The sequence below is a fragment of the Ranitomeya imitator genome, chromosome 2 (genome assembly GCF_032444005.1).
Source record: "Ranitomeya imitator isolate aRanImi1 chromosome 2, aRanImi1.pri, whole genome shotgun sequence".
NCBI classification, from domain to species: Eukaryota; Metazoa; Chordata; class Amphibia; order Anura; family Dendrobatidae; genus Ranitomeya; species Ranitomeya imitator.
Window position 1 is genome coordinate 273,556,336 of NC_091283.1, and position 21,457 is coordinate 273,577,792.

Here is a 21,457-nt window from a genome sequence, read left to right on the forward strand (position 1 = left end):
GATCTTATTCAAGAGGCGATAATCAATACACGGTCTCAAGGAGCCATCCTTCTTGGCAACAAAAAAAAAACCTGCTCCCAATGGTGAAGAAGATGGCCAAATATGCCCCTTCTCCAAAGACTCCTTAATATAGCTCTGCATGGCGGCATGTTCTGGCACAGACAGGTTGAAAAGTCGACCCTTAGGGAACTTACAACCTGGAATCAAGTCAATAGCACAATCATAGTCCCTATGTGGTGGAAGGGAACTGGATTTGGGCTCATCGAATACATCCTGGAAGTCTGACAAAAACTCAGGAATTTCAGAAGAGGGGGAAGAGGAAATTGACATCAAAGGAACGTGACCATGAACCCCCTGACAACCCCAACTAGTCACAGACATAGATTTCCAATCTAACACCGGATTATGTAGCTGTAACCATGGAACACCCAGCACAATATCATCATGCAAATTATGCAACACCAGAAAACGACAATCTTCCTGATGGGCTGGCGCCATGCGCATGGTCAGCTGTGTCCAAAACTGAGGTTTATTTTTAGCCAACGGTGTAGCATCAATGCCCCTTAAAGGAATAGGGTTCTGCAAAGGCTGCAAGGGGAAACCACAGCGTCTGGCAAATTCTAAGTCCATTAAGTTCAGAGCGGCGACTAAATCCACAAATGCCATGACAGAAAATGACGATAATGAGCAGATCAAGGTCACAGATAACAGAAATTTAGGTTGTACAGTACTGATGGTAACAGAACTAGCGATTCTCTTTGTACGCTTAGGGCAATCAGAAATAACATGAGCAGAATCGCCGCAGTAAAAACACAACCTATTCTGATGCCTAAATCCTTGTCATTCAGCTCTAGACAAAATCCTATCACACTGCATAGGCTCAGGGCTCCGCTCGGAGGACAACGCCACAGTGTGCACAACTCTGCGCTCGCGCAAGCGCCGATCAATCTGAATGGCCAGAGACATAGAATCACTCAGACCAGCAGGCGTGGGGAACCCCACCATAACATCTTTAACGGATTCAGAAAGACCCTTTCTGAAAATTGCCACCAAGGCATCCTCATTCCATTTAGTCAGTACAGACCATTTTCTAAATTTCTGGCAATACGATTCTGCCGCTTCTTGACCCTGACACAGGGCCAACAAGATCTTCTCAGCTTGATCCACAGAATTAGGCTCATCATACAATAACCCCAATGCTTGAAAGAAAGAATCAACATTAAGCAAAGCAGGATTGCCAGATTCCAGGGAAAATGCCCAATCCTGTGGGTCACCACGCAGCAGGGATATGATGATTTTAACCTGCTGAATGGGATCACCCAGAGGACCGGGGTCTCAATGCAAAAAACAGTTTACAGTTATTTTTTAAACTCAAAAATTTGGATCTGTCACCAAAAAATAAATCAGGAGTGGGAATCTTAGGTTCTAAGACAGGAGTCTGAATAATATAATCTGAAATACCCTGTACCCTAGCAGCAAGCTGATCCACCCGAGAAACTAACTCCTGAACATTCATGTTATTACTAGGTTCCGTAGCCACCCAGAGATTAAGAGGGAGGAAAAGACAAAACAGGCTAAGGAAAAAAAATGGCTCAAAACCTTTCCTCCCTTCTTCTGAGATGCAATTAACTCATTGTTGGCCAGTTGTACTGTTATGATCTGGTGGCCTAGGAGCAGCATGAGACGTACTCTGGAGAAGGTGGTACCTGTACTGACCGCAAACCCTGAGCTTAGCAGCGCAACTAGAGGTAGCCGTGGGGGGTGCCTAACACTCCCTAGACCCCTCGACACAGCCTAAGAACTAACTTCCCCTAAAGACAGAAACAGGAAACCTATCTTGCCTCAGAGAAAATCCCCAAAGGAAAGACAGCCCCCCACAAATATTGACTGTGAGAGGAGAGGGAAATAACATACGCAGACATGAAATCAGGATTTAGCATAGGAGGCCATGCTAGCTAAAAAGAAAGAATAGGACAGAGTACTATGCGGTCAGTATTAAAACACTAGAAAATATCCACCACAGAAAATACAAAACACCACATCTGACTAAAGACATGGAGGGTATATCTGCATCTCCAGAGACACAGCTTGGCTGCAAAAAATCCTTCACAGACAAAGCTGGACAAGACAAAACATGAAAATGCACAGAACTATAAGGTCCACAGCAGGTGGACAGCAAAAACAAAGCCAGAACTTATCTTTGTTGAAATGAACAGCAGAACAGGAGAGACCAGGTATGGATGTGAATCCTCCAAACACAATGGACAACTGGCACTGACTAAAGGATAAAGCAGGACTAAATAGCCCAGCCCAAATTGCAAAAAATAGATACACCTGATAAATGCTGCGATCCAACTACCGCAGCACTACCACTCATAACCACCGGAGGGAGCCCAAGAGCAGAATTCACAACAAGGATGTAAGGTTCACGTTCGTGATAAGCCTTCATAATGTTGATGTGAAAGGCCTTTCGCCTACCCCGAGCATGGTCAAGCGTGACCACGTAGGTCACTCATTCAGAGAATGAGTGTAGGTCAAGGTGTTTAAGATTTCTGCGAGGGTGTGAACGTTTTTGGGGTGGGGATTGTAGACATGGAGTGGAGAGGGAAGAGAATCTGAGAAGGTTGTGGTCAGAGAGAGGAAGAGGTGAGTTAGAGAGGTTAGATAGGGAGCAGAGGCGGGTGAAGATGAGGTCCAGGGTGTGGCCATCTTTGTGGGTGGCTGTAGAAGACCATTGAGTGAGGCCGAAGGAGGAAGTGAGAGATAGAAGTTTAATGGCAGCTGAGAGGGAAGTGTCAATGGGGATGTTGAAGTCACCCATGATGATAGTAGGGATGTCCGAAGAAAGGAAATGAAGTAGCCAGGTGGTGAAGTGGTCAAAGAAGGTGGTGGCTGGCCCTGGGCGGGCGGTAGATGACAGCTATTTGGAGGTTGGAGGGGGAGTAGATGCGCCTAGAGTGCACCTCAATGGAAGGAAGGGTAACAGAGGGTGGCAGTGGGATTGGGGTGAAGGAGCAGGTATCTGACAGGAGAAAACCAACTCCTCCGCCATTTTTGCTGCTGGGGCGGGGTGTGTGAGAAAGGTGGAAGCCACCATACGAAAGTTCAGCAGGAGAGGCTGTGTCAGAAGGGGTGAGCCAGGTTTCGGTGATGGCGAGGAAGGAAAGCTTGGTAGTAACAAAAAGATCATGGATGTAGGAAAGCTTGTTGCAGACAGAGCGAGCGTTCCACAGAGCTCCTGTTAGTGGGACTGGGGAAGCGGGGGCTGGGTGAATGGGTATAAGGTTAGAGAGGTTACGGAAGCTTGTGATAGAGCGTGGATGGAAGGTAGAAATGACTGTGGGAATGTGGTGAGGAGGACCAGGATTTTGAGAGATATCAACAGCAGTGAGAAGGAGCAGAGAAAGTGTTAGCAGGTGGGAGCAGGAGAGGAGATGGGGGGGGGGTGGCTGTGTTTGGAGACAGAGGATTGTATGTTAAGGAACAGTTTTGAGGAGGAGGTGAGGTGGATGGGGAGGATTGAAGAAGAGATAAACAGTTCCTTACTTGGAGTAGGGATCAGGGGAGTTTGCAGAAAGTGAAGGATTATAGGGGTGAAAGTGAAAACCAACAGAAACATTGTTTACAGTGACTGGCTAGTTACTTTCAGTTCCCTTCTGGTTCAATTCAGGTTTTAATTCTACATAATCTTCACACTTCTAGGACACACTTATAGAAATCACACTGCAGACTGAAGTCTATGCAAACTTGAGCTATGCAATATATGTTAAACTAAGTGCATTCAGGTGTGAAGCAGAGAGGAGTGGTCTCTGTTCATCTTGGTCAGAGAATTAAGAGTGGACCAGATGCATACAATCAGGCCTGAGTAAAAAACGTCATAAATAACACAGGGTAAGCAGGGGTTAGCTGAAAGGCAATCCATGTGAATGCTAGGAGCAGAGGGAAGTCTATGTGCAAAGCTGGGTGATGTACTATGTGCACTTCATAGACAGACAGCAGGAGAGCTGGGTGGATGATCATACCATGTGAATGCTAGGTGCCGAGGCAAGTCTATGTGCAAAGCTGGGTGATGTACTATATGCACTTCATAGACAGACAGCAGGAGAGCAGGAGAGCTGGGTGGATGAACATACCATGTGAATGCTAGGTGTAGAGGCAAGTCTATGTGCAAAGCTGGGTGATGTACTATGTGCACTTCATAGACAGACAGCAGGAGAGCAGGAGAGCTGGGTGGATGAACATACCATGTGAATGCTGGGTGCAGAGGCAAGTCTATGTGCAAAGCTGGGTGATGTACTATGTGCACTTCATAGACAGACAGCAGGAGAGCTGGGTGGATGAACATACCATGTGAATGCCAGGTGCAGAGACAAGTCTATGTGCAAAGCTGGGTGCTGTACTATGTGCACTTCATAGACAGACAGCAGGAGAGCTGGGTGGATGAACATACCTGTCGGAAGAATAGAGATGCTTGTTAGAGTGCGATGGTGGCAGGTAGCAGGGCACAGTCTGTATACACCTATCTGGTTTTAATTCTATATGGGTATAATGCTACAGGGTACCATTGAAGCTTTCACACAAGCCATTGGTCTGTGGGTGATACGCACTCGATACCAGGTTCTTCACCTGCATTCTCTTGCAGAGAGCCTCCATTAGGCGAAACATGAATTGGGTCCCTTGATCGGTAAGCATCTCCCTGGGAAATCCTACACGTGAAAAGATGGCCAACAGGGCATCCGCCACCTTATCTGCCCTAGTTGAGGACAGAGCCACCGCCTCTGGGTACCGGGTAGCGTAGTCTACCACAGTAAGGATGTATTGCTTTCCAGAGCTGGTGGGGACGGCCAGCGGGCCCACAATGTTCACCACGATCTTCTGGAAAGGCTCCTCTATCACTGGCGAAGGGATCAGGGCAGCCTAAGAGCAGGCCCCGCATTCCCCACTCTTTGACAGGTGACAAAGGAGCGGCAGTAGTTTGACACATCTGTCCCCATCTTGGGCCAATAGAAGTGTTGAGACAGCCGGGCCTTAGTTTTGCTGATCCCCAAGTGTCCGGCGAGTGGGATCTCATGGGCAATCCACAACAACTCACTCCGGAATTGGTATGGGACGACCAGCTGTCTTTCCCTCAACCACTCCTTTTGCGATTTTCCGGGTACTGTCTCCCGGTATAACCTTCCTCATTCCCAGAACACCCTCTCCTTATCAGTCACGGAGGTGGGCGTCTTGGCAAGGTGTCTCAAACTCTCTAGGCTCGCATCTGTGCGCAGAGTGGCCTGAAACTCCTGGCTAGGGGAAGCCAGAAGCGATGTCAGGGTCCCTTTCCCCAGGAACCTTCTGGGACCTGCTCTGGGTCCAGACTGAGGAGGGTCCAGAAGGCAGAACGTTATCTGCGTTCCGGGCACTCTGACTGCGGGTGACAGCAGCTACGTAGGCTGTCTTCCCGGGGATTTCCACAGACCCATCAGCCGGTGCTGCTATGGGTACTATCTCCCCATCCACCCCCATTACCTCAGGAGCAGTGCTACTTATGGGGCAGTTACCTTTCTCTGTGGCACTGATCAGTTGCACGGCATCACCTTCCTCACAGTTCCCATGCATCTCCCCATTTCTCTGAGCACCATCGCTTGCTCTTGTTAGGGGTTCCTCAGCCATCCCACCCCGCAGAGTGCCGTGGCTGAGCACTCCTGCACCTGTGAACACATCATTCTTAGGAAACAAATGGTTATCAGGTAAAACATGCACATTTTCATCATCAGCGTCATCATTATTGCTCTTGGCATTTTCAGAAAAAATATTATCAGGTACATCATTAATCGGTAAAGCATTGTCGGGTAACACATGCAATTTCCCATTGCTATCATCAGCATTTGATCGGGGAGAGGAGTCAGGGACATAGTATGCAACCATCCTCCCCAAATCAGTCCCCAATAAAACATCAGTGGGCAAGCTATCGGACAGCTGCACTTCCTTCACCCCGCTCCCGGCACCCCAATCTATATAAACCCTGGCCATTGGCAAGGGACAGCTGATACCGCCAATCCAGGTGACAGTTAGGGTTTTCCCTGGAATGATCTCTTCAGGGGCCGCCAGTTTGGGTCGGATGAGGGTTCATTCAGCCCCGATGTCCTTGAGGCCTGTAGCGACATGGCCCCCCACGGTGATGTGCTGCTTATTGTCACACTCCCTCCCAACCGCACCACCCACCAAAAGAACTGCTGCATTAGGCACTGGGGCCTTGGCTGGGGAGTTCCTCTGCTTCTCTGGACACAGGGCGCTGATGTGACCAGTCTGCTTGCAGTAACAACACTGGCAAAGGTCGGTGGTAGGTCTGATGCTGTTTGTAATGGGGACAGGGCCTCTGGTGAGTTGGCTGGAAGGGGCACTGGCGTTGGTTGCAGGCTTACCCCCTCTTCAGCTGTTGGTGACTGGCTTCCGCACTTCCGATTTCCAGTTGGCCTCATAGGCATCGGCAATCTGTTCTGCTTTAGTCACGTCTTTGGGTTCTCTGTCCATGACGAACTGTCTCACCTCAGCTGGGCAAAGATGTAAGAACTGGTCTTTGATCATCAGGTCCCGCAGCAGTGCAAAGGTGGTCACTGACAGTCCTTGGATCCACTGGTCAAAGTGGGTCCCGAGTCCATGAGCCACATCACCGTAGCTGTTGTGTGGGCCATGTTGGAGGTTCTGGAACGTTCAACGGTAAACCTCAGGTGTAAGCTCGTACTTTGTTATCAGGGCCTGCTTGATGGCCTCATAGTCTTCATCTTGGTCTAGCAAAAGAGAAGCAAATGCCTCCAGAGCTTTGCCTTTTAGCCCTGGGGTCAGGTATCGGGCCCATTGGTTCCCAGGCAGCCGGTACTGTCGCCAGGCTTTCTCAAATGTCCGCAGAAAAATGTCCAAGTCCCCATCCTTTTCCATCACAGGAAAGTACTCTGGCTGGGGTTTAGGTATCTGAGCGCTGCTCTGTTCGCCGCTGGACGGGCTCCCTCCACCTCCCGCTGGGCTCTCTCCACCTCTTGGAATTGCACGACCAGCTGCAAATGTCTCTCTGTGTCATCTGCCGAGCATTGTTGCAGAGACAGCTGCAGGCGGGGGTCCACGCTCCCCTGGTTGCAAGTAGAGCCGGCATTCAGCGGTTGGCCCTCAGCAGCAGCCCCACCCGCGCTGGCTTCTGCGTCCACTGGGATCTGAGGCCGGGCTTGGTCCACTTCAAATTGCACCAGCTCCGTGACCAATTGGGCCTTGGTTTTGCCATGGGGTCCAGGTGGTGGTACGTGCATATTTCAACAAGAGTGTCCTTCTGCTGGGTGTTCTTCTTTCGCGGCTATCATTTCCAAATAAAGGATAGGATAGAAAAAAAAGAGAAAGGGAGGGGGTAATCGCAAGTACACACGGTATCGTCACAGGACTTGTAAACACTGAACTTGTTCTCCAAAATTTTTTTGCACAGAGTCCTCTCCAGAACTGTTCAAGTTTTTAGTGAAAGGAATGATTGCTCAAACCCGATCACTAATATTCTATTATCCCACCGCTGCCACCAATATGTCACGGATCCCAGGGAGGATACCTTTATCATCCCCACCACTCACACTAATTTGTCATGAACCGGGGTTGTTTGGTTGCCCATTTCTTTTCTGAAGGAGATTTACCTATATCCCACTTCCGGTTTTGGAAATTGCAACTCTCTGGCGACCCACCTTACCCTCAGGTCAGACAGGGTACTGCACCTAGGATAATTAGTCACCAGAAAGGCTGCCTTTCTTGTACTAGCTAATGGGCACACTGCAGCGAGGGCAATATAACTACTCCCACTCAGGAGGCAACAATAAGCCTCCCAAAGGCACAAGACAAATCCGCTGCCACCAGCTCCGATTTATTAATTAATAATGGGTCCGGAGCACACCTAGATTAGTAGCATAGTTCACTTCAGAGGATGTGACAGTACGTTATAGAGCAAGGAGAGACAAAGCTAGTAATTTTATATATTTTACTCCAAAAAGGTTGGCAGAGTTTACAGAAGTATTTAAAGGTATTATGAAAGTAGACAAGTATCGTATGCACAGTACAATTACAAATAAAGTGGGATTAAAGTTGAAAACACTTAGTTTGTTATGTCATTTCATCTCATGGCTGACAATGTGCTGTGGAAAATGGGTGAACATATATCCAGATGCATTACAGATCTGTCTCGCAGCTAGACCCAGGACAAAAGACTAGTGAATACTGGTGTTTCACTCACTTATCTCCCAGCCCAAACCAAGGCACTCCCCCTGTGGTGACCTCACTCAGAGGCTGAATCCTCCCCTTTCTTAGAGTTGTGACAAACTATTTCTATACATAACTCGCTGTATGAACCTCATATAAGAACGACACAATGATCAGGATGTCCACCACATCAGGGGGTTTCTTTTAAGTATAAACATGGCATAAATATGCAGCACCACAGAGATCTGGTCGTTGCAGTATGACACTCTGCCACTAAGGGGAGTGATGGTAAGTCTGATGGCACTGAAGGAATTCTCCTGACCAGGTATCACCAGCACACATTACACTTCCCACTCCGGCCACTAGGGGGAGCAAAAGGCTTTATTTATTGGGCCCCTCCTCACACTGGTAAAACTAGGGGTTGGATAGAAAGTTAGTCAGAAGCTGACTGGGTTGGATTCAGGCAACATCCCGTGGCAGGGGGTGTTGCAGGGAGAAGACACAGGGGGTCCCTGTCAGGCGTGGGAACCTGGCAGGTGCCTAGCGAACAGAACAGAACGTTACGGAACCGCACCTGCACCTCCTTGCGGCGGCATCCTAAGAAAGAGACAAGAAAGGAAGGATATTGTGGAACAGTGTAAACGAGATCTAGCAAAAAGGAGTACCAGTAGGAGTCGTGCCGTGAGACCGAGGCAACATCCTACTGAGGCGCGTAGCCGGTGGCCGGAACACCGCGGAAGTAGCTGACTCTAGGCCTTACTTCAAACTCCACAGGACAGTTAATTATAGGTTGGCTGTCTACCTTAAATTTCCTAAGAAGACATAGGGGGCAACATTGGGAGAGGGGCGTCTCTAGGGTCCCAGAAGACCTCAAAGCCTTCCCGTCATACGGGTGCGTCCTAGCCAAAACATACTGGGGGACGAGAAACTAGCAACATCTGGAACTAACGAGAGAGAGAGCTGTAAAGAACGAACGAAACGAGAACAGCAGTTGTGAGGACTATTCCGAATGCTCAGCAGGGTAGGACTACAACACACAGGCGCTATTGGTAGGCAACGATTTCCATCTGCGAGGGAAACTTTGGAAGTGCCCATCAGACCGGCCTGTCTCTGATAGCCCTGTTAAATGTGCTCTGGATTGAGGATCCTGAAGCCTTCAGTAAAGAGGTAAAGAGACTGCAACCTTGTGTCCTCGTTATTGCCTGCACCTCACACCATCACCATCTACCTTACTGGGAAGCCCTGGGGACATACTTCACCTGTGGGAAGGTATACCATCCGCTGCAATTCCATCACCCCAGCGGACCCCGCAGCAGCGTTGGTCACCCTGACCGAACACCACAGGTGGCATCACGAACCCCTGACAGACTATACCACCTTTATTGGACGCCCCTTAGCAGGGTCGCGGACCAGGTCTAGCCACCGTGACAGCCTCAGAACCGAACCAGAGAGGCCCGGTACTGAGAACGCGTGGCCCTGTGTCTGGGGGCAATCCAAATACATGACCCACTTACGGAGAAATCAGCTCCTTGCAACTTGTTGGGTTTAGCTCCTAGTAATTTCAGTGAGCTATAGATCTCTCGGTGAACATCTGGAGTATATAATCCTCATATCTCTAGCCCTGATCGGTGCCAGTATACATAACTATAAAAGAACAAAAGAGTCCTATGCAGTTTGGAAAGTGGCTGAACCAGTTTTGGCTGGAGGGGGAATGGGGAGTTTTGACAGAGACTGGCTTTTGCAGCACAAAGCTATAAAAATTCGTCAGTAAATATTGTTGGCTGGTCTCAAAATACAGTGAGATAGCAGGCAGAGGAAACTGCAGCTGAGAGCTGTAATTTGTAATTGAAGTAATCAGAACTTCTTCCTATTTCCTGACATACAGGATGTAACTCAGAAACAGTAATGTAATGTACCGGTATGTACACAGTGAATGCACCAGCAGAATAGTGAGTGCAGTTCTGGGGATAATACAGGATGTAACTCAGGATCAGTAATGTAATGTATGTACACAGTGACTGCACCAGCAGAATAGTGAGTGCAGCTCTGGGGTATAATACAGGATGTAACTCAGGATCAGTAATGTAATGTATGTACACAGTGACTGCACCAGCAGAATAGTGAGTGCAGCTCTGGGGTATAATACAGGAGGTAACTCAGGATCAGTAATGTAATGTATGTACACAGTGACTGCACCAGCAGAATTGTGAGTGAAGCTCTGGGGTATAATACAGGATATAACTCAGGATCAGTAATATAATGTATGTACACAGTGACTGCAACAGCAGAATAGTGAGTGCAGCTCTGGGGTATAATACATCCTGTAACTCAGGATCAGTAATGTAATGTATGTACCCAGTGACTGCACCAGCAGAATAGTGAGTGCAGCTCTGGGGTATAATACAGGATGTAACTCAGGATCAGTAATGTAATGTATGTACACAGTGACTGCACCAGCAGACTAGTGAGTGCAGCTATGTAGTATAATACAGGATGTAACTCAGGATCAGTAATGTAATGTATGTACACAGTGACTGCACCAGCAGAATAGTGAGTGCAGCTCTGGGGTATAATACAGGATGTATCTCAGGATCAGTAATGTATGTACACTGTGACTGCACCAGCAGAATAGTGAGTGCAGCTCTGTAGTATAATACAGGATGTAACTCAGGATCAGTAATGTACCGTATGTACACAGTGACTGCACCAGCAGAACAGTGAGTGCAGCTCTGGGGTATAATACATCCTGTAACTCAGGATCAGTAATGTAATGTATGTACCCAGTGACTGCACCAGCAGAATAGTGAGTGCAGCTCTGGGGTATAATACAGGATGTAACTCAGGATCAGTAATGTAATGTATGTACACAGTGACTGCACCAGCAGACTAGTGAGTGCAGCTATGTAGTATAATACAGGATGTAACTCAGGATCAGTAATGTAATGTATGTACACAGTGACTGCACCAGCAGAATAGTGAGTGCAGCTCTGGGGTATAATACAGGATGTATCTCAGGATCAGTAATGTATGTACACTGTGACTGCACCAGCAGAATAGTGAGTGCAGCTCTGTAGTATAATACAGGATGTAACTCAGGATCAGTAATGTACCGTATGTACACAGTGACTGCACCAGCAGAACAGTGAGTGCAGCTCTGGGGTATAATACAGGATGTAACTCAGGATCAGTAATGTAATATATGTACACAGTGACTGCACCAGCGAAATAGTGAGTGCAGCTCTGGGGTATAATACAGGGTGTAACTCAGGATCAGTAATGTAATGTTTGTACACAGTGACTGCACCAGCAGAATAGTGAGTGCAGCTCTGGAGTATAACACAGGATGTAACTCAGGAGCAGTAATGTAATGCATGCACACAGTTACTGCACCAGCAGAATAGTGAGTGCAGCTCTGTAGTATAATACAGGATGTAACTCAGGATCAGTAATGTATGTACACAGTGACTGCACCAGCAGAATAGTGAGTGCAGCTCTGGGGTATAATACAGGATGTATCTCGGGATCAGTAATGTATGTACACTGTGACTGCACCAGCAGAATAGTGAATGCAGCTCTGGAGTAGAATACAGGATGTAACTCAAGATCAGTAATGTAATGTATGTACACAGTGACTGCACCAGCAGAATAGTGAGTGCAGCTTTGGGGTATAATACAGGATGTAACTCAGGATTAGTAATGTAATATATGTACACAGTGACTGCACCAGCAGAATAGTGAGTGCAGCTCTGGAGTATAATACAGGATGTAACTCAGGATCAGTAATGTAATGTGTGTACTCAGTGACGGCACCAGCAGAATAGTGAGTGCAGCTCTGGGGTATAATACAGGATGTAACTTAGGATCAGTAATGTATGTACACAGTGACTGCACCAGCAGAATAGTGAGTGCAGCTCTGGGCTATAATACAGGATGTAACTCAGGATCAGTAATGTAATGTGTGTACACAGTGACTGCACCAGCAGAATAGTGAGTGCAGCTCTGGAGTATAGTACAGAATGTATCTCAGGATTAGTAATGTATGTACACTGTGACTGCACCAGCAGAATAGTGAATGCAGCTCTGGAGTATAATACAGGATGTAACTCAGGATCAGTAATGTAATGTATGTACACAGTGACTGCACCAGCAGAATAGTCAGTGCAGCTTTGGGGTATAATACAGGATGTAACTCAGGATCAGTAATGTAATGTATGTACACAGTGACTGCACCAGCAGAATAGTGAGTGCAGCTCTGGGGTATAATACGGGATGTAACTCAGGATCAGTAATGTAATGTATGTACACAGTGACTGCACCAGCAGAATAGTGAGTGCAGCTCTGGGGTATAATACGGGATGTAACTCAGGATCAGTAATGTAATGTATGTACACAGTGACTGCACCAGCAGAATTGTGAGTGCAGCTCTGGAGTATAATACAGGATGTAACTCAGGATCAGTAATGTAATGTATGTACCTTGATGACAAAATCATTAGTGTCGATAAGTCCTGTAAATCACCTCTTAGCATTTAGATGTTTTTAAAGGCTGTCTTACTAATCACCCCTTTAATTTTGGATGGTAGCTACAGCTAATTATTAGATAAGTCGTGTGACATAGTTGTCAGATTTCAGGCTCTGCAGGCTCTCCAGTCTGTTCTATGTGCGGACATTGGTGGTAGCTGCACGATCATATGAGAAAGACACCATGAGCAACACAGGAGATTCACTTACTGCATTGTGCAGCATAAACCAAACCGCACCACTATTTATTATACGAAACGTGCGGAGAGGAACGCAGCATACAGCCAAATGTGCGCAAGAAGAAAGTGTTGTGTATCCCGGAGGGAAATAAAAAATATTAGTAAATTTCAACATTATTCTAGTCTCCTTCAGATACCAGAGAAGATACGAAAAGAAATGGAGGAACAGCTCCCCCTAGTGGCCCAGGAGACAATTATCCAGTTTATAAAGGTGTATGATGGCCCAGCCATAAAACTGGAATTGTCAAGCACTATAAACCAAATAAGTCATAAATGTACAGGAATGTAATTACAATAATATGCCCCTATATACAAGAATATAACTACTATAATACTGCTCCTATATACAAGAATATAGCTACTATAATACTGCTCATATGTACAAGAATATAACTACTATAATAATGCTCCTATGTACAAGAATATAGCTACTATAATACTGCTCCTATGTACAAGAATATAACTACTATAATACTGCCCCCTATGTACAAGAATATAACTACTATAATACTGCTCCTATGTACAAGAATATAACTACTATAATACTGCTCCTATGTACAAGAATATAACTAATACTGCACCTATGTGCATGAATATAACTACTATAATAATGCTCCCTATGTACAAGAATATAACTACTATAATACTGATCCTATGTACAAGAATATAACGACTATAATACTGCCTCCTATGTACAAGAATATAACTACTATAATACTGCCCCTATGTACAAGAATATAACTACTATAATACTGATCCTATGTACAGGAATATAACTACTATAATACTGCCCCTATGTACAAGAATATAACTACTATAATACTGCTCCTATGTACAAGAACATAACTACTATGATACTACTCCTATGTACAAGAATATAACTACTATAATACTGCTCGCTATGTACAAGAATAAAACTACTATAATGCTGCCCCTATGTACAAGAATATAACTACTATGCTACTGCTCCTATGTACAAGAATATACCTACTATAATACTGCCCCATATGTACAAGAATATAAATTCTATAATACTGCCCCTATGTACAAGAATTTAACTACTATAAAACTGCTCCTACTGTATGTACAAGAGTATAACTACTATACTTCCGCCCCTATATACAAGAATATAACTACTATAATACTGCCCCTATGTACAAGAATATAACTACTATAGTACTTGTCATGAGCCAGGGTTATTTGGTTGCCTCAGCTCTTTTTTGAAGGGGATTTATCTATATCCCACTTCCCAGTTCCAGTTTGAAACTTACATCTCTCTGGTGCCCCCCCCCCCCCATTACCCTCAGGTCAGTCAGAGAACTGCACCTAGGATAATTTGTCGCCAGACGGACTGCTTTGCTATGTACTGGCTAATGGGCACACTGCAGTGAGGGCGATATAACTACTCTGACACAGGCGTGAACAATAATTATCATTGCCGTCCGTTGCTGTCAGCCTTACCCACCAGTGCAGGACACTTCCGCTGCCACCAGCTCCTATTTCTTAATTAAAAACGTGTCAGGAGCCAACCCAATTAGTAGTCTAATTTACTTCCGAGGGCGTGAAAGTATGTTATAGAGCAAGGAGAAACGAAGCTAGTAATTTTTTATATTTTACTCCAAAAGGTAGGCAGTGTTTACAAAAGTATAAAAATATATTATAAAATGAGACAAATATATACAGACAATAAGAAAATAAAAAGAGATTAAAGGAAGAAAATAAACTTACAGTTCTCTCATATCATGGCTGACCATGCGGCTGGGGGGAGGGGAGCATGTGTCCCAATGCATCACAGAGTGTTTCAGCTAGTTCCCTGGACAAAAGACTAGTGCAAAATGAGGTCTCACTATCTAATACTTGTGCCCAAAACCAAGGCACTCCTCCTGTCGTGACCTCACTGTGTGGCTTAATGCTCCCCTTTCTAGAAAATATGAAACCAAGGTCATTATGCTCAGCGTGACATGGGGGTTCATTTAAGTATAAACACGAAGTGGATACATGACTTGCTTACAGAGAAATCCGCTCCTTGCATTTATTTGGGTTATAATTCTAGAGATTTCAATAGGGTATAGATCTCTTGGTGGATATCCGGAATATGTAACTGTCATGGATCCCACCGAGCTGCAACCAATAAGTTACGGATCCCACCGGATAGGTCAGGGATCCCACCACAATGTCATGGTTCACTGGGAAGATACCTTTATCCTCCCCACAACTCACACCAATTTGTCACGAACCGGAATTGTTTGGTTGCCCCTGGTTCCTTCTGAAGGGGATTTATCTATATCCCACTTCCCAGTTCTGGTTTAGAACTTGCAGCTCTCTGGCACCCCCCTTACCCTCAGGTCAGACTATTGAGCACGCTGCAGCGAGGGTGATATAACTACTCCCACTCAGGCGGGAACAATAATTATCAATGCCGCCGTCGCTACAAAGATTCCCAAACGCACAGAACAAAGTATGCTGCCACCAGCTCCGATTTCCTAAGGGTTAACGGGTCCGGAGCCAATCCAAATTAATAGCGTAATTCACTTTAGAGGACGCAACAATTTGTTTATAGAGCAGGGACAGAAAAGCTAGTAAATTATATCTTTTACTCCAAAAAAGGTACGCAGTGTTTACAAAGTATAAAAAAGATATTAGAAAGAAGTCAAAATCATGTGTACAATGCAATTTACAAATAAAATGGGATTAAAATTGAAAAGAACACTTACAGGTCGTTATGTCATGGTATCATCTTGGCTGGCCTATGGCTTAGGAGGATAAACGCATCTAGATGCATAGCACATCTGTATCAGCAGCAGGACTCTGGACACAAAGATGCTGCTGGAATGCTGTCTCACTAAGATATTCTTAGCCCAAAACCCAGGCACTCCCCCTGTGGTGACATCATTTAGAGGCTGACATCTCCCCATTACTTAGAATTTACGTTTTGGTTTCACCAAACAAAGACATTCCTTGGTAAAGGGAGGGGGCAACGAGTGGCTTTAGGGGATTGGTCTTCTGCAGTTTAAAAGCCATAAACTGCTCACACATTGGTATCAAGTTGCATGGAGTATCTGCCATAGGGCTTTGTTTGCTGTATGAGCGAATGTCAAATCTGCAGCGTGTGTGTCTGTGCCATGGTACCTTCTAGAACTAAACTCACATCATGGCATTTTTACATTATCGTGACACCTCCCCCTTTTCGATTGGGCTACAGAGGCAGAACCTCTCTGTATTCCTCCATGCGCACCTCATCAGGTTCGCCCTGGCAGGACAACCCATCTGCATTGCCATGCTCCCTGCCCATTTTGTGTTTGATTGTAAAGTTGTACTGCTGGAGGGCAAGGCTCCTGCTTGGCAACCTTCCATTGGTTCCACACATGGCTTGTAACCAGTGCAGAGGGTGGGGGTCCATCACCACAGTGAAGGTGCAACCGTACAGGTAGGGCTGCAAACATTGCAGGGCCCAGACTATGGCCAGGCACTCCTTCTCGATGGTGGAATAGGCCACTTACCTTGGCAGAAGCTTCCGGCTCAGGTACAACACGGGGTACTCGTGGTTCCCTGAGTCGACTTGGCTGAGCACAGCACCGAGGCTAAACTTGCTGGCGTCGGTCTGCACCAAGACCGGTCGACTGCTGTCGACTGCTTTCAACGCAGGAGCATTGATCAGGGCTTTTTTCAATGCCTGGAAGATCCCCTCACAGCCGTCGTTCCAGTCGACTATGTGGGGTAGCTTCTTCTTGGTGAGGTCCGTCAAGGCTACTATAGTTCTGAATGAAGCGCCTATAGTACCCTGCTGTGCCCAGGAAGGACATCACCTGTTTCTTGGTCCAGGGGGTGGGCCAGGACACGCTAGTGTTCACTTTCCCAGTTTCTGGCCTTATGGAGCCCCCGCCTACCCAATGCCCCAGGTAGTGAACCTCACTCATGCCCATCTGGCACTCTCCAGGCTTGATGGTCAGAATGGCTCAGCGAATTCGCCTGAGCACCTCCTGAAGATGCTGCATATGTTCATCCCAGGAGGAACTGAAGATGGCAATATCATCCAAGTACGCCACCATGGACTTCTCTAGTCCCTGAAGCAGGTGATTGACCATCTGCTGGACGGTGGCAAGGGCATGACCATGGACTTGTACAGTCCAAAGGATGTGATAAAGGGGACTTCTTCTGCGCCTTGGGGCTCAGGGGAATCTGCCAGTATCCTTGACTCAGATCCATTATGGTTAGATATTTTGCACCAGCTAACCGCTCAAGCAGCTCCTCGATGCGCGGCTTTGGGTGAGCGTCAGAGGCTGTGATGGTCTTGAGCCCTCTGTAGTCCACTCAGAACTGGGTGGTCTGATCCTTCTTTGTCACGAGAACTACAGGTGAGGCCCACGCGCTCTTTGACCGTTGAATCACCCCAGCTGTAACATCTTATCAATCTCCTGGTGCATAACCTGCTGCACTTCGTCAGAGGTCTGATAGGGTGTTCGCCGTAGTGGGGTATGATTCCCGGTGTCCACCTCGTGGACCACTAAGTCAGTCCGTCCAGGTTGGTTGGAGAACCTGGAAGGGTTACAGCATGGTCCACAACTGCGACTGCTGGGGTTCGGTTAACAAGGCGCTTACATCCACGTCCTCAATGGACCTACCAGCCTTAGCTTGTGCCAGCATGTCCAGGAGGGGGTCTTCCCCTTTTTCGGGCAGGCTGCAGACTGGTAGGACGTAGGCTTCACATTCGTGATGAGCCTTCATCATGTTGACGTGAAAGGCCTTTCGCCTACCCCGAGCGTGGTCAAGCGTGACCATGTAGGTGACTGGGTTGAGCTGTTGGTGGATGACGTACGGGCCTTCTGAGGCTGCCTGAAGCTTATCCTTTGGTACGGGGACCAGCACCCAAACCTTTTGACTCACGTGGTAGGTCCGCTCCCTGGCATTCTGGCCGTACCAGTGCTTCTGATCAGCCTGAGCCTGCGTCATGTTGTCATGCACCAACTGTGTCAAGGTCTGCATTTTGTCACAGAAGCGCATGACATACTCCACTATGGACACTTCAGAGGGGTTCGGCTCCTAGCAGCTGTGGGAAGTACCACTCCCAGTCGCGTCCTTGGGTCTCAACCAGCATGTGTAGCATCTGTTTGAGGGTACCATTGAAGCGCTCACACAAGCCATTGGTCTGTGGGTGATACGCACTAGATACAAGACGCTTCACCTGCATTATCCTACAGAGATCCTCCATTAGGCGAGACATGAATTGGGTCCCTTGATCGGTAATCATCTCCCTGGGAAATCCTACCCATGAAAATATGGTCAACAGTGCATCTGCTACCTTATCAATCCTGGTTGAGGACAGAGCCACTGCTTCTGGGTACCGGGTAGCGTAGTCTACCAAAGTGAGGACGTATTGCTTTCCAGAGCTGCTGGGGATGGCCAGCGGGCCCACAATGTCCTCTGGAAAGGCTCCTCTTTCACTGGCAAAGGGATCAGGGGAGCCTAAGAGCAGGCCCCGCCTTTCCCACTCTTTGACAGGTGATACAGCTGCGGCAGAAGTTTGTCACATCTGTCCCCATCTTGGTCCAATAGAAGTGTTGAGACAGCCGGGTCTTAGTTTTGCTGATCCCCAAGTGTCTAGCGAGCGGGATCTCATGGGCAATCAGCAACAACTTACCCCTGAATTGGTACAGGACGACCAGCTGTCTTTCCCTCAACCACTCCTTCTGGGATTTTCAGGGTATTGTCTCCCTGTACAACCTCACTCATTCCCAGAACACCCTCTCCTTATCAGTCACTGAGGTGGGCATCTCGGCAAGGTGTCTCAAATTCTCCAGGCTCACATCTGAGTTCAGAGCGGCCTGGAACTCCTGGCTAGGGACAGCCAGAAGTGACATCAGGGTCCCTTCCCCACGGGAACCCTCTGGGACCTGCTCTGGGTCCATCTCTGGTTCAGTCACGCCTGTGACTGAGGAGGGTCCAGAAAGCAGAATGTTATCTGCGTTCCAGGTACTCTGACTGCGGGTGACAGCAGCTACATAGGTTGTCTCCCCGGGGATTTCAGCAGACCCATAGGCGGGGCTGCTATGGGTACTACCTCCCCATCCACCCCCAACATCTCAGGAGCAGTGCTACTTATGGGGCAGTTACCTTCCTCTGTGGCACTGATCAGTTGCAAGGCATCACCTTGCTCACGGTTCCCATGCATCTCTCCATTTCCCTTAGCACCATCGCTTGCTCCTGTTACGGGATCCTCGGCCATCCCACCCCACGGAGGGACGTGGCAGAGCACTCCTGCACCTGTGAACACATTATTCTTAGGAAATAAATGGTTATCAGGTAACACATGCACATTTTCATCACCAGCATCATCAGTATTATCCTCGGCATTTTCAGAAAAATGGTTATCAAGTAAATCATTAAACGGTAGAAAAGCATTGTCAGGTAACACATGCAATTTCCCATCATTATCATCAGCATTCGGTTGGGGAGTGGAATCAGGGACATAATATGCAACCATCCGCCCCAAATCAGTCCCCAATAAAACATCAGTGGTCAAATTATCAGACAACCCCACTTCCTTAACCTCACTCCCGGCACCCCAATTTATATACACCCGGGCCATTGACAGGGGATAGCGGATGCCCCCAATCCCGGTGACAGGGTTTTCCACAGAATAATTTCTTCAGGGGCCGCCAGTTCGGGTCGAACGAGGGTTCATTCGGCCTCAGTGTCTTTGAGGCCTTGAGTGACATGGCCCCCACGGTGACGTGCTGCAAGTTGTCATAGATCCCCCCAGCCGCCCCACCCACTAAAAGAACTGCTGCATTAGGCCCTGGGGCCATGGCTGTGGAGTTCTTCTGTGTCTCCGGACAGCTGGCACTGATATGACCAGTCTGTTTGCAGGAAAAACACTGGTGAAAGTAGATGGTAGGTCTGGTGCTGTTGGCAACGGGGACAGGGCCTCTGGTGAGTTGGCTGGCAGGGGCACTAGCGTTGGTTGCAGGCTTACCCCCTCTCCAACTGGCGATGACTGGCTTCCTCATTTCTGATTTACTGTTGGCCTCATAGGCATCGGCAATCTGTGCTGCTTTATCTGCATCTTTGGGCTCTCGGTCCATCACGAATTGTCGCACTTCAGCTGGGCACAGATGTAGAAATTGGTCTTTGATCATCAGATCTCCCAGCTGCTCAAAGGTGGTCACTGACAGTCCTTGGATCCACTGGTTAAAGTGGGTCCTGAGTCCATGCACCACATTGCTATGACTGTCGTGTGGGCCACATTGGAAGTTCTGGAACATTCTACAGTAAACCTCAGGTGTAAGCTCGTACTTTGTTATCAAGGCCTGCTTGATGGCCTCATAGTCTTCATCTTGGTCTGGCGGGAGAGAAGCAAATGCCTCCAGAGCTTTGCCTTTTAGCCCTGGGGTCAGGTATCGGGCCCATTGGTTATCCAGCAGCCAGTACTGTCGGCAGGCTTTCTCAAAGGCCTGCAGAAAAGTGTCCAAGTCCCCATCCTTTTCCATCACAGGAAAGTACTCTGGCCAGGGTTTAGGGGTCTGAGCACTGTTGGGCTCGCCGCTGGACTGGGATGACCTCGGCACCTGGAGTCGGGCTAACTCCAGTTGGTACTCCCGCTCCGCTTGCCGCTCGGCTCTCTCCGCCTCCTGCTGGGCCTCCACTTGGTATTGCTGGATCAGCCTCAGATGTCCATCACGGTCATCGGTGGGGAGTTGTTCCAAGGCCATCGGCAGGTGGGGGTCCAATCCGCCCTGGTTGCAAGTAGGGCCGGCATTCAGTGGTTGGAACTCGGCCGCAGCCCCACCTGCACTGGTGCTGGCTACTGCATCCACTGAGAGCGGTCTTGAGCGGCTTCCCATTGCACGAGATCCGTGACCAGTTGGGGTTTTTTTTGCCCGCAGAGTGAATCTGCTTCAATATGCATAAGACCGTAAGAGCGTCCTTGGTCTGCTTCTTATAAAATGTTTCTCCCAGCACAACCATGGTTGCCAAATAAAAGATAGGATAGAAAAACAAAGAGAAAGGGAGGGGTAATCGCAAGTACACACGGTATCATCTCAGAACTAGTAAACACTTAGCTTGTTCTCCAAAACTTATTTGCGCCAAGTCCTCGCAAGAACTGTGCAAGATTTTAGTGAGAGGAATGTTTGCTCAAATCCATCACTAGTGCTCTATGATCCCACCACTGCTGTCAATATGTCACGGTTCATGGGGAGGATACCTTTATCATCCCCACCACTCACACCAATTTGTCATGAACCGGGGTTGTTTGGTTGCCCCTGGTTCTTTCTGAAGGGGATTTATCTATATCCCACTTCCCAGTTCCGGTTTGGAACTTGCAGCTCTCTGGTGCCCCCTTACCCTCAGGTCAGACCAGGTACTGCACCTAGGATAATTAGTCGCCAGAAAGGCTGCCTTACTTTGCACTGGCTAATGGGCACACTGCAGCGAGGGCAATATAACTACTCCCACTCAGGCGGGAACAATAATTATCAACGCTGCCAGTCC